We start from the raw sequence: 9,384 nt of genomic DNA on the forward strand, positions 1-9,384 counted from the left end.
TAGGCTGCTAAGGTATTGCCTACTGTTAATTAATTTATTAATGGTCTCCTTTTTAATTAATTTATGACACTGGAGATGGAGAACTGGTACTGAGATGAGTCTGCATAAACAAAACTTACTAAAATAACACTTATCCTCCCTTTCTTCTACCCATATATTTTCTTGTCACTTCCCCACAATTTATCTGCCCTAGAAGCCCAAACTCCCTTTCCTTTGTCTAGTCACTTCTCTACAATGTATCACCATTTGTTAAAATGATATATAAACCTCTGAGTCTAACCACTTCTTTGGATTTTTCACTTCTTTTTTTGTGAAGTTATCACACACGTAAATATTAATATTAATAAAACTTGTATGCCCTTTCTCCTGTTAATCTGTATTTTGTTAGTTTAATTTGCACCTCTTAGTTTAATTTGCACCTCCCCAGGTACTTGAGCTAAGAGAGTAGAGGAAGAGGTTTTCTGCCCCTGCAAGGTGAAAGGGAGAAGAAGGAGACTATATTTTCCTAAAATTTTTCTTTAATTTTCTTCTCAGATCAATTTGTTTACTTGTTTTTTGTCAACTAAATATCCATTTGATATATTTACCAAAATCTGTCAAATAAAATATATTTTTGGATCCCATTTTTTTGCAACTAACCTGTAAGAAGCACAGTTTTTTGTTTTTTTTTTTAAGAACTTTTATTGAGATACAGTTAACAGACAATAAACAGCATATATTTAGAGTGTACAATTTGGTATCCCAATCTCCCAATTCGTTTGCCCCCCAGCCCTCCCCGCTTTCCCCACTTGGTGTCCATGTGTTTGTTCTCTACATCTGTGTCTCTATTTCTGCCTTGCATTTCCTCTTTCATAGTTGTTAGCATTTGCCTTATGTATTGAAGTGCTCCTATTTTGGGTGCATATATATTTATAATTGTTATCTCCTCTTCTTGGATGGATCCCTTGATCATTATGTAATGTCCTTTCTTGTCTCTTGTAACAGTTTTTATTTTAAAGTCTATTTTATCTGATATGAATATTCCTACTCCAGCTTTCTTTTGATTTTCATTTGCATGGAATATCTTTTTCCATCCCCTCACTTTCTGTCTGTATGTGTCCCTAGGTGTGAAGTGAGTCTCTTGGAGACAGCATATATATGGGTCTTGTTTTTGTATCCATTCAGCCAGTCTGTGTCTTTTGGTTGGGGCATTTAGTCCATTTACATTCAAGGTAATTATCAATATGTATGTTCCTATTACCATTTTCTTAATTGTTTTGTTTGTGTTTTTGTAGGTCCTTTTCTTCCCTTATGTTTCCCGCTTAGAGAAGTTCCTTTAGCATTTGTTGTAGGGCTGGTTTGGTGGTGCTGAATTCTCTTAGCTGTTGCTTGTCTGTAAAGGTTTTGATTTCTCCATTGAATCTGAAAGAGATCCTTGCTGGGTCAAGTATTCTTGGTTGTAGGTTCCTCTCTTTCATCACTTGAAGTAGATCATGCCACTCCCTTCTGGCTTGCAGAGTTTCTGCTGAGAAATCAGCTGTTACCCTTATGGGAGTCCCCTTGTATATTTGTCGTTTTTCCCTTGTTGCCTTTAATAATTTTTCTGTCTTTAATTTTTGTCAATTTGACTACTATATGTCTTGGCGTGTTTCTCCTTGGGTTTATCCTGCCTGGGACTCTCTGCACTTCCTGGACTTGGGTAGCTATTTCCTTTCCCAAGTTAGGGAAGTTTTCAACTATAATCTCTTCCAATATTTTCTTGGGTTCTTTCTCTCTCTCTTCTCCTTCTGGAACCCCTATAATGTGAATGTTGGTCCGTTTAACATTGTCTCAGAGGTTTCTTAGGCTGTCTTCAGTTCTTTTCATTCTTTTTTCCTTATTCTTTTCTGCATCAGTGATTTTCACCATTCTGTCTTCCAGGTCACTTATTCGCCCTTCTGCCTCAGTTAACCTGCTATTTGTTCCTTCTAGCGTATTGTTCATTTCAGTTACTGTGTTGCATATCTCTTTTTGTTTGCTCTTTAATTCTTCTAGGTCTTTGGTAAACTTTTCAATCTTTGCATCCAATCTTTTTTCAAAGTCCTGGATCATTTTCACCACCATTATTCTGAATTCTTTTTCTGGAAGGGTACCTATCTCTTCTTCATTTAGTTGTTTTTCTGGGGTTTTAGCTTGTCCCTTCATCTGGTACAAAGTCCTCTGCTTTTTCATTTTCTCTGTCTTTCTGTGGCTGTGGTTTTCAGTTCCACAAGATGCAATACTGCTGATACTGCTTGATACTGCTGTCTGCCCTCTTGTAGAGGAAGCTCATAAGCACGGTTCTTAAAACACTTTTAAAAAGGGTACCATGTGTTATTTTTTAAGTAATCTTGCAATGCTGACATTAAGTATACTATTATAATATCATTTAGAAGTGATAACATGAATGAGGTGATTGCCCTGAGTTATCAGGTAGATTTTTTCTCCCTTAGCAAAGAAAACTTTCTCCTTAATACCGATAGATATAGAGGAGAGGGGGGTGAGCTGGGAGAGAAAGAGAGACAGAGAGACTCTTCCACCTAGAATACTTTTTACCCAATAATAGTTTAACTATTAATAATAATTATATTAAGTAAAGCACTTTGTTATCTCCCATTTTTCACTCATGCTACCTGCGGTGGCAAGACATTTTCAGATTACTATTTTACAATGGACTGTTTATTTGGGCCCTGAGTATAATACTCTACTTTAGATTTCAGACTATTCTAGGCAATCTATGGGCTTAAGCAACATACTGTTTGAATTAGATGGCCTCTGGAATCTTCTATCACTGAATTTCTGTCAGATGATACAAGGAGATGAAAGTGCAGTTGGTCTAAATTCTATACAGCTTATCTTTTTAATTATGCTACCTAGGGAGGCCAGCTGGCTAGCTGTCAGGAGACCTTAGGAAGTTTATTTACATTGGTAAATTCACTGTGGTACAAGCTCTGAATCTTTGCTTTGCAGGCTCAAAACTTGAATTTTTGTCAGCACATTGAAAGTAGAATCTTCTCTTGGCAATCTCATTTTATTCAAGCTTACAGAGACTGAAATGTCATTTTATTAATTTTTGATGGCCAATAAAATATTCATGTGGATTGTTCTGCTTGCCTCGACAGGATAAGTGCATTTACTCTTTAAAGACAAACTACCTGGGAAGCCAATTATAATTGAAAATTTGAGGGGTCTGTATTCAGAACAAGAGGAGATAGTTGAATGATGCACCTCAGGGACAGGCTTTTCATGCAGCCTAGAGTGTTTTTGAGTCTGTGATGCTCCCTTTTCACCCTTAATAGGATTGAGTACAAAATGGAGGTACACATAGGCCATGTAGCTTAGTTTGGGGTGGGGCGAGAGTTTGGGATGAGTAGGAATTAGACAGACAAAAGGAGGATGAATGTAGGGAACAGTTGGGGCAAGTGAAATAGTATATGTCATGGCCAGGAAGTGAGGGAGAAACTGTGATGAGCCAGAAAACTGCAATAGTTCCACATGCCTGAAGTGTACAGTGCAAGGAAAATAATGTCAAGTGATGGGGGGAGGGGGAGCTGGAGCAAAAGCATGGAAGGTCTTGCAAATCACAGTGAGGAGTTTGGGTTTTTGTCCTCAAAATGATGGGGACTAGCAAGGAAGCTTAAGCAGGGGAATAAGGAAGATCAGGTTTGTGCTTTAGTAAGATCAGTCCAGCTGCATGGTAGAGGACTGATTAGACGGATGCAAGATCAAGATCAGGGATGAGTTACTCCTAGGTCAGAAAGGAGTGACTTGAAAATTGGGTGATGTGAGATAGAATTTACAGGACTGGGTGATTAAATATGAGCAGAAATAAAAAGAGAACAGACAAAGATGGCAGATTTCTAGCTTGGGCATGGTGCCAGCAATGGTACAGGAACCGAGGAGGTCATAGGGAAGTGAGTGGAGGGTGGGCAGAAGAGGCACATGATGAGTCAGTTTAGAGTTTAGACATTTTGAACTGAGCTTGAGGATTCTGGGGGATATCGAAGTGGATTTGTCCAGGAGGCTGTTAAATATTTGGGTTTCATATGTAGAAGAGAGAGCCAGACTGCAGATTTTGGAATCAACAGCAAATAAATAACATGTAATAGAGACCCTAAGAGTGTCCAGTAACCCATTGAAAATGTATGAGAGGTGGATAATAATGGTCTTGTAGCAGTAAACGTAGGTGCAATCCACCTTTTTTAGCCAAATTATTAAGATCAGCAACTAATAATACCAGTCACTCTTCTATATACATTCTGGCAATGTCCTTCCAAAGTTGAGTAGTTCTAGTTCATGACTGGGAGCTTAAAGTTTGAGTTCATGACATGATTTTCTAAAGTAGGCAACTTCTTGGAAGACATACTGAGCTAACAATCACATAATAAAATATTCCACTTGTATTTGTTAAATAGCTTTATGCTAGCCTCAGAAGTCACACAGTGACTATTCATTTGAAACAAATTGCTAAGTCCAGCCTATCTTCAAAGGAAGGCAATTTAGACTCTGCATTTTGGTGGCAGGAGTGTCAAAGAATTTCCAGATATGTTTAAAATCACCTCCATCAGGGGGAAAAGAGGCTACATTCACATGTTTTGGAAAGTTTACCCAGTAAGTTACTATCAACAACTGGTCTGAAATTTATTATTTATTTATTTATTTATATTTTTGGCTGTGTTGAGTTTTTGGTACTGTGCACGGGCTTTCTGTAGTGCAGAGAGTGGGGGCTACTCTTTGTTGTGGTACATGGGCTTCTCAGTGCCGTGGCTTCTCTTGTTGCAGAGCACAGGCTCTAGGTGCACGGGCTTCAGTAGTTGTGGCACATGGGCTCAGCAGATGTGGCTTGCGGGCTCTAAAGCAAGGCTCAATAGTTGTGATGTACGGGCTTAGTTGTTCTGTGGCATATGGAATCCTCCCGGACCAGGGATTGAACCCATGTCCCCTGCATTGGCAGGCAGATTCTTAACCACTGTGCCACCTGGGAAGTCCATGATCTGAAATTTAAATTTTCCTTTCTCCCTCCCTCCTTCCATCCTTGCCTCCTTTCCTCCCTTCCTATCTTCCAAAACTTATTTACAGATATTGACTATACACTGTATCACAATCAATAAACTCTGAATTCAACTTTAAAAAACAACACAAATTTGGGAACTCCCTGGTGGTCCAGTGGTTACGACTCCACTCTTCCACTGCAGGGGACACAGTTTTGATCCCTGGTCGGGAGACTAGAGATCCCACATGCCATGTGGCAAGTCCAAAACAAACAGACAAACATACAAAAAACACAAATTTGTTACCTTACGGTTCTAGAGGTCAGAAGGCTGCAATCAGTTTCACTGGGCTTAAGTCAGGGTATCTTCAGTGGCTGGTTCCTTCTGGAGACTCAAGGGGAGAATGTTTCTAGCTCCTGGAGGCTGTGTTCCTTGGCTCATGATGTCTTCCTTGCATCATCCCAACATCTTGCTTCTATTGTCACATCTTACACTTCCTCCTCTGTATCCAACCTCTCTCTCCTTTAAAAAAAAAAAAACTGTGGTAAAATATACATAACATAGAATTTGTCGTTTTAATCACTTTTAAGTGTACCCTTCAGTGGCATTAAGTAGATTCACATTGTTGTGGAACTATTCCCCACCGTCCATTTCCAGAATTTTGTAATTGAAAAGAGTTTTAAAATGCTGACCATTATTTTTGTATTTTCCTTCAGTGTAGTGTATGGAGAGGAATCACAGCTTTGTAGGCATGGATAAATTCCAAACTTATGATCCTCAGCAAACTCATCTATGATATTTAACATAGAGCTATGGACAGTGGATATGACGTCTAGTACTGGACAGGCTTTTTGCTCTTCATAGCTTAGATATAGTATATATGAACATAAAGAATCCAGTTTATTTTCCAACATTTCTCCAAAGGAAAGAGAGTTTGACTCCCATTTAACACGAGGTCTTAACTGCTCTGCCTCTTTTTTAAAAAAATTAATTAACGTATTAATTGGCTGTGTTGTGTCTTCATTGCTGTGAGTGGGCTTTCTCTAGTTGTGGTGAGCAGGGGCTACTCTTCCTTGCAGTGCATGGGCTTCTCATTGCAGTGACTTCAGTAGTTGCAGTGCATGGGCTCAGTAGCTGTGGCGCATCAGCTTATTTGCTCTGCGGCATATGGGATCTTCCTGGACTAGGGCTTGAACCCGTGTCCCCTGCATTGGCAGGCAGATTTTTAACCACTGCACTACCAGGGAAGCCCCTGCTCTGCCTCTTAAGGTTGAAATTGATCCACTCACTACAGTAAATCCACTACACACAAACGAGTTCCGTTCCAAGAGTGTGTTTGTAAGTCCAATTTGTTTGTAAATCCAATAGAGTTAGCCTAGGTACCCAATTAACAAAATCAGTTATACAGTGATGTATTGTAATAGGTTTATAATACTTGTCACACAAATAATACATAAGAAACAAATGCAAAAAAATAAAGAAAACATTTTTAATCTTACAGTACAGTATCTTGAAAAGTGCAGTAGTACAGTGCAACAGCTGGCACTTCTTAGCAGTGCCATCTACATCACCACAGCTTTTACGCTTGCTTCCAGATATCCTGGGCTTGAAATAAAGATACCGTACTACTGTACCGTATACAGTACTGTACAGTAAAGTACACAAAGGCACAACCACTTGTAGAGGATGCATGCACAATATACGCCAGACACGTGAACTAATTTACGTGATTGGACATGCGAATGCACCTTCGCATCTTTGAAAGTTTGCAACTTGAAGGCTCGTATGTAGGGGACTTACTACATCCATAGGCTCCCATGCCTTTTGGCTCCTCATTGAGTTGGGCCAATGGAAAGCACAAGAAGGAAATCCAGAAGCTGGGAAGGAAATGAGGACGGGACATATAGTCCTTGGTACCTTCTCTTTCACATCTAAGTGTTTTCTAAATGTTCCCTCTTGAAGATCAGAGCTCCTGTCCTGCAGCTCTCTCTCATAGCTCTCTCTGGATTCTGGTTAACTGCTCCTTTTTCTTTCCCCTTCAGGCACTAGCCCAACTAGATATAAAGTAACTCCTGCTGCTGCTCATTGAGGTGTGTCTCACCATTTCTTACTGGTTTTCTTAACTTTTTTTAAAAAATAAATTTATTTCTTTTATTTATTTATTGGCTGTATTGGGTCTTTGTTGCTGCACACGGGCTTTCTCTAGTTGCTGAGAGCGGGGGCTACTCTTCATTGTGGTGCGCAGGCTCCTCATTATAGTGGCTTCTCTTGTTGTGGAGCACAGGCTCTAGGCGTGTGGGCTTCAGTAGTTGTGGCACATGGGATCAATAGTTGTGGCTCACGGGCTCTAGAGCACAGGCTCAATAGTTGTGGCGCACAGGCTTAGTTGCTCTGTGGCATGCGGAATCTTCCCAGAGCAGGGCTTGAACCCATGTCCCCTGCATTGGCAGGCAGATTCTTAAACACTGTGCCACCTAGGAAGTCCAGGTTTTCTTAATTTTTGACCATGCCTATTTCAATTGTTCCTGCTCTAAACTATTTTCAATTATACTTTTACTTTTGGGCCCCTGAGTGCTACTTTACTTTTTTTTAGAAACCAATCTTACTCAGAATCCCATTATATAAAACAGGTAAAAGTGAAGCTACATCAGCTGATGCAAGGGTGAATAATGTAAGGCCTCAATTGCTTGCTTTCCCCCATCCACTCAGGTGGCCTCTGAGGGACCACTTAGGGCTTGAATGGACAAACTTAGAAAAACACTGGACCGAGCAAATTCCAAGGAAATGCTAGCCCTGACCAACGTTCAGATAACATCTCTTTACCCAAGTCATAAATTGCTTCGCCTGACCTCAAAAACACACTTTAGAAACACGTCAGAACACAGCTTCAGATATTAGTTCCATTTCTACAATTCATCCACGCTACCTTTTGTAGTAGTCTATGTGATTTATTCTACTTAGTTGGCTGTTCAGGTAGGGAGTCCACAGGTTGGTCTCAATTAGAAGAGTCATAGGAACGATGATTTGGATTTGATTTAATGTCAGTTTCACGTTGATTTACTACTGAGTTTTTTTTCAAATAGGGAATATAAAGAAACTTCACAAGATCAAAAAGATGAGTTAACTTAATTCCCCACTGCTTTCCTAGTTCCCCAAATGTGTGGTTTTAGAAAACCCATGCAGGGCTTCCCTGGTGGCACAGTGGTTAAGAATCCACCTGCCAATGTAGGGGACATGAGTTCAATCCCTGGTCCGGGAAGATACCACATGCCTCAGAGCAACTAAGCCCGAGCGCCACAACTACTGAGTCCATGAGCTGCAACTACTGAAGCCTGCATGCCTAAAACCCGTGTTCCACAACAAGAGAAGCCAGTGCAATAAGAAGCCCAAGCATTGCAATGAAGACTAGCCCCCGCTCTCCACAACTAGAGAAAGCCTGTGAGCAGCACCGAAGACCCTGTGCAGCCAATAAATAAATATATAGATATATACATATATAAAAAGAAAAGAAAACCTGTGCAGAATGAGGAGTCTTCCAGGTCAGAAAGTCCCAACCATGAACTTGCTGTGTATGACTGGAGGAGCCACATTGGCACTCAAGATTTTACCCTGTTGTCAAAGATGGACACTTTTTTCCTAGGTTTTTTTTTTTTTTTTGGTTGCATCGGGTCTTAGTTGTGGCAGGAGGGCTCCTTAGTTGTGGCTTGTGGGCTCCTTAGTTGTGGCATGCAAACTTTTAGTGGCGCATGCATGTGGGATCTAGTTCCCTGACCAGGGACCGAACCCAGGCCCCCTGCATTGGGGGTGCAGAGTCTTAACCACTGTGCCACCAGGGAAGTCCCTTGATTTTTTAAAAATTGAAGTATAATTGATTTAAATGTCACGTTAATTTCTGTTGTACGACAAAGTGATTCAGTTATACAAATATATACATTCTTTTTTTATATTCTTTTTCATTATAGTTTATCATAGGATACTGAATATAGTTCTCTGTGCTAAATAGTAGGACCTTGCTGTTTATCCATTCATATATAATAGCTTACATCTGCTAACCCCAACCTCACCGCAACTAGAGGACGCCCACACACAGCAACGAAGACCCAGTGCAGCCAATAAGTAAATTAATTAATTAATTAAAAAAAAAGAAATTAACAAGGAGAAAAATGTTTTACAAAAGGTGGAGAATAACTTGTTTCTCATAAATATTGGGAAATTTTGAGGAGTCAAGAAACACACACACATATGTATTATATCAAAAGAAAAAAGACCACTGAGTAGGATCAAAAGATGTTGGACTGCACTCACGATTGTTGGGTTTGGACTATATCTTCTCAAGTAGGAAGATCTTAGTTTGAGGAACCCTGTAAGGCAGTGATAATGAAATTCCACAGACTGG

This window comes from Hippopotamus amphibius, chromosome 7 (assembly GCF_030028045.1).
Source record: "Hippopotamus amphibius kiboko isolate mHipAmp2 chromosome 7, mHipAmp2.hap2, whole genome shotgun sequence".
NCBI lineage: Eukaryota > Metazoa > Chordata > Mammalia > Artiodactyla > Hippopotamidae > Hippopotamus > Hippopotamus amphibius.